Source organism: Merops nubicus, unplaced genomic scaffold, assembly GCF_000691845.1.
Source record: "Merops nubicus isolate BGI_N331 unplaced genomic scaffold, ASM69184v1 scaffold33170, whole genome shotgun sequence".
NCBI lineage: Eukaryota > Metazoa > Chordata > Aves > Coraciiformes > Meropidae > Merops > Merops nubicus.
In genome coordinates this window covers 1-4934 of record NW_008585419.1, presented here as the reverse complement: position 1 = coordinate 4934, position 4934 = coordinate 1, and the positions used below count along the sequence as shown (strand labels likewise).

The following is a 4934-nucleotide window of genomic DNA, read 5'->3' as shown; positions in this document are numbered from 1 at the left end:
GTTGAGTCCTTGATGTCCTCCAGAAATCCCCTGGACTGACTATACCCATGTTACCCTCCCAGGCAGATATTGCCTGAAGGTAAGCCCTGGTCCCTCAGGAGTGGCTGAACCTGCAGTTATGAAGCTTCTTTTACTTTCCTGAGGAAAACTTCACTTCCTTCATCTTCTTGATGAGACAAACTGTGGAGACAACCATCACAACATCTCCCTGCATTGGCCTCCATGACCTATCTCCTCTCAGCTGGACCCTTACTGCCTGGCTGAAAGGAAGGCTCTGGGCACCACGTTTCCCCCATAGTCTGTTCCTGAGGTGTACCCCTGTGGCTGAGCTGGCTAATACCAGCCCCTCAGGAAGAGCAGCACCCCAGGAAAGCAGGGGCAATACAAAGGGTGACCAGTGGTGTCCCAAGGCTGACCCTGGTGTGAGTTGACCACACATCTGGAGTCAGATGCACTGCCCTTGTGCCAGAAGGTTGGGATGAGGGGATGCAGGTCCCCAGTATGGACCCTGGCCTGGACAATGAGGATGTCCTCTCCACAGGAATCATCCTAGGGGTGTCCAGGCCACCCCAAGAGATAGGCTATGGGAGGTAGAGAAGACAGGGCCACTCCTTGAGGAGGGGCTGGTTAAGTCATGCCAATGGTGCAGTGACCTGGCGGGGGGGTGAGAGCCCAGGGAGGGATGGGGCAGAGGTGCAGGCTGGACAGCATGGGTTCAGGGTATGTGTGGGCAGCTGGACTCCATCCTCCTGTTGAGGGGAAGGTGACCCCAGCCAGGCTGTGGAAAAGGCATGAGGGTCCCTCCTGCAACAGTGGGTGGTTGAGGTGGGTGTTGAGCATCTGCCAGGTGAATGGGCCCTCTCTCCCCAGGGAATTGGTGGACCACCATTCTTCCTGCCTCCCTGGAGAGGAGCCTGCTTCTCCTGGGAGAGGCTCTACAGGGCTGCTCTGGGCAATGGTTGTGTTTTGGCCTTCCTCCTCTGAAGTAACTCATTTAGAACCCTCCTTGCAGGCTCAGCAAGGCAACTGGCAAAGATGCTCCCACTCCTTTGTCAGAGGAATCAAAAACCTCCTTCCCTCAAAGAGTGGCCCATGGCCATGAAGTCCAGGGTGACATTTGGGGACAGCAGCTGCCAGCTGTGACCTCGTGGCGCAATGGTAGCGCGTCTGACTCCAGATCAGAAGGCTGTGTGTTCAAATCACACCGGGGTCAGGGCCCTCACCTGGGGTGCCACTCTGTGATGGGCAAGAGTTTTTTTTCCCCTCCCATTGTGTACCCCACAGCCCTGGTGAAGGGTGGTGGCTGAGTGGTCTTTCCTTGCTGGATCAGTGGTGGGAGGTATCTGGGTAACTTCAGCCTTCCCTGGGGGTATGTCTGCAAAGGAGATAGGATGCGTGGACATCCCAGCTGTGGCTCCACATGTGGGTACCACTTCTCCTGCTCCCAGAGCCCCTCCAGAAACACAAGGGCATCGGACTCCAGGTGAGAACCTCTCCAAAAGCCCAGCCTGCAGTCTCCTGATCCATAGCAGGGCACGTTATCCATTGAAGCAGGGGCCTCACAAGCCTGGCACTCCATAGCAACGTGTTCTTCTGTTGCTGTCTGGGTTTTTTTTGCCTCCCATCCTATCACTGTGCACTCTGAGAAAGGTCTATGTCCATCTACTCTATATCCTGCTGTTAGGTGGCTGAAGATTTGGATAAGATCCCTTTGAAGAATCTTCTTCAGGTTGAATAAATTCAACTCTTCCCACCTCTCCCCACATCTCAAGTACCCAATCCCCTACCACCCTGGTGGCTGCCACTGGATTTGCTTCACATATCATTGTCTTTTTGTTGATCCTGGTGAACCATCTGGCTGTGGGGTACCAAATCCAAGGACTAGTCATCAGGATCTTTAACAATCTACTTATTCCCTTCCAATTTCCCTGTGCATTTCTTGGTGAGACAGGCAGAAGGGATGGAGGTCTGGAGGAAAAGGAGACTCAAAGCTATGGGAACGAACTCCTATGAGTTATAGTTCATTAAAAATAGTTGAACTCTTTTAAGCACTCTTTAAATATGAATTTTAACAGATATAAACAAGGAACATAATGAAAAGAAACAATGGAGTGAGGAGAAAGGCAAGAAAAGAGTAGGGTGTGAAAGAAAGTACCCACACCAGGGGTTGTATTTTCCCACAGGAGGTCCAGGCTCCTACTCCTGTGCCAGGACCAGGCATTTAGCAGGAAGAAAAGTCCAACAGTTCTGCATCCTGCATACAGAGGAGGACATTGACCCAAAGATCAGTGAGAACAACACAAGTGTGGGACTCACCTAACAAGGCAGCCTTGAGCTCACACTTCCAGCAAACTTAGGCACGGTCCTGATGTTTGGACAACATCTGAATGGTGATATCTGACCAGAGTACTGGGCTAACACCTTCCGAAGTTCATGTAGCCACCCAAATATGGTTTAGTCAGTGAAAACAATCAGCCAAAGATACCTGGTAGGTGGAATGTCTCAAAAAGGTCATTTCTGTGGTTTCATGGGTGGTGGGAGTGCACATGGGTTTTGGCAATGCTGTTGGCCTGAAAGTGCAAGGACTTTCATCTACCTAGGCACAGGCTGCCCTGTCCAACCAGTGGTGGAAGACCCCCTTTCTCCCCATAGCTTGTCTGGCACCATCCACGTGTGTCTTGGGGGGTGGAGACAGAGGGGAAAGTAGAAAACCTTGGGCTCAGGTAATCCCACAGCTGGGCATCATGGCTCTAGAGAGCCCTGGGGATGTCCTAAGCCTGACTGTCCAGGAATCACAGCCACAGACAGAAGGCAGAAGAATCTCATGAACCTCATGAAGGAGGGTAAGGTCTTCCAGAATGTTTCTACTGTTCCTAATCCTCTACCAAAAACCTAAGTACAGGTCCTTCCATAGCTCCCATTCTCACTTATCTGATACACGTAGACCTAAGAGTCCCCTATCCCACATCTCAGAACTCCTGGGGTGTCACTGATGGGTTGAGTGAACAAAGGTCTTCACCAGTGGCTGTCCTCCAGATGTCGCCACCTCACTGGTTTTAAATCTATCACAGAACCACAGGATGGTTTGGGTTGGAAAGGACCTTTCAAGGTCATCTAGTCCAACCCCCCTGCACTGAGCAGGGACATCTGCAGCTAGAGCAGGTTAAATCTCCTCAGCTCTTCCAAAAACAAGCAAGGGGAGCAGCCAAAGGCAGGGGAGATGTCTCCTCAGTGTGGACCAACACATGTAGCTGTGTGCTGGAAAGAAGTGTTATTCTGGTATACTTCTGGTTAGAAGTATTATTCTACCTGCAACCAAGTGGAACAGTTTTTAAATGTCATTAAAAAATGCTGAGATTTACAATTACTCTCACTCTTCAACGGGCTGAACTTTTATGACTTTTTAAAAGCTTCTTTTTGTTTAAAAGCAGGCGTGATCTGAGGCAGCAGGTAGGCAGGAGCTGGCTGGTGATGAGGTTTAGTCAAGGGGACAGTTCACCAGGCACTAGAACTTAATGTCTCCCATGCAAAGAAAATTGTCATAGGTTACTTAATAACTAAATTGTTTAATAATCTTGAAGGTCTTTGAATTTTTCTAGTTAAAACACTCTCCCTTGCATAAACATTTTTGAGGCCGTATCAGACAGAGGAGTGTGAGGGAGAAAGGCTTAAAAAGATCCCATAACATTGTGAATTCTTGTAAAGAATGCTGTTTCTGTTCAGTCTTTATTTTCCAATGAAAACCCAGTTCCCAGAAAACTCTGAACAGTCCAGTTGAGACCCATGATACAGAATGGTTTACTCTAAAAATTGACATACAATGAGCTTGGTCAGAAGAGAACATGAAGTCTATGAGCTCAAACCCAACTTTCCATAGTTGGGACCTCTGCACACAGCATGAGATTGGGTCCAGCTTGGGATTTTCTGTGTCTGGTGAAAGTAATTAGAGATATTTTAAATACATTGCAGGCAGTGAGATCTTTTCCTGACTGAATAAGCCTCTGTGCCACTCCTGTGTTGCTGGGCTGTGCTCACTTCTAGCACGATCCCATGACTGCTCTGGGAGCTGAAGTTTCATTTTCATTTCCCTGTTGGCCCAAGGCTCATGGTCTAAGTTGAGGACAAGGTCACTTCTCCCAGTTGGTGACTAAGGCAAGGTCATTTTTTTTTTATTGGAGCTTTTTTAAGGATCAAGACCCTGCTGTTTGTGGAGGGAGCCTACTCCTAGGCAATGGTGCCAATGGCTGCAGAAATGCCCCGAGGGGGGAACCCCTCTGCTGGGAGCCCAGCAGGAGAGAGTTGGGCTGGGGCAGCTGAGAGGAGAAGGCTCCAGCTGGGGAGACCTGCTGGGGGCTGCCAGGGGCCTGCCAGAAAGGTGGGGGGGGACTTTTGAGCAGGATCTGCTGCAACAGGACAAGGGGTGATGGCTTTGCACTGAAAGAAGGGAGATTTAGACTAGATATAAGGAAGAAATATTTTATGCTGAGGGTGGTGAGACCCTGGCCCAGATTACCTAGAGAGGTGGTCACTGCCCCATCCCTGCAACCATTCCAGATCAGGCTGGAAGGGCTCTGAGCAACCTGCTGTAATGGAAGCTGTCCCTGCTCCCTGCAGGGGGTTTGGACTAGATGACCTTCAGAGGTCCCTTCCAACCCAAACCATTAAATGATTCTGATTCTATATCTGGGTAACACTAATTCCATTGTCTGAAAGAGTCAGGATACCTGACAGATCTCCTCACCTTGACATTATCAGTACACTTCCTATAGTTGCCAGATCTCATGACAATGTTGTTCTCTCAGCACACCCTTTTCTCAAGGTTTTTTTCCAGTGGAAAATGGACAAAGGCTTCACAGTCTTTGGTGCATGGAAAATCAACCAACTTTTCTTTTCCTTGTATGAACTTTTCCCTGGATTTAGTCACTTCTGTAAGA

General features: G+C 49.3%; 1 non-coding gene across 1 annotated transcript; it reads left to right on the top strand.

Moving 5' to 3' along the window:
- The first annotated feature begins 1141 nt into the window (after window positions 1–1141).
- Window positions 1142–1213, top strand: TRNAW-CCA. Its single transcript has one exon. It is a non-coding gene; the product is annotated as a tRNA-Trp (tRNA).
- The last annotated feature ends 3721 nt before the right edge of the window (window positions 1214–4934 follow it).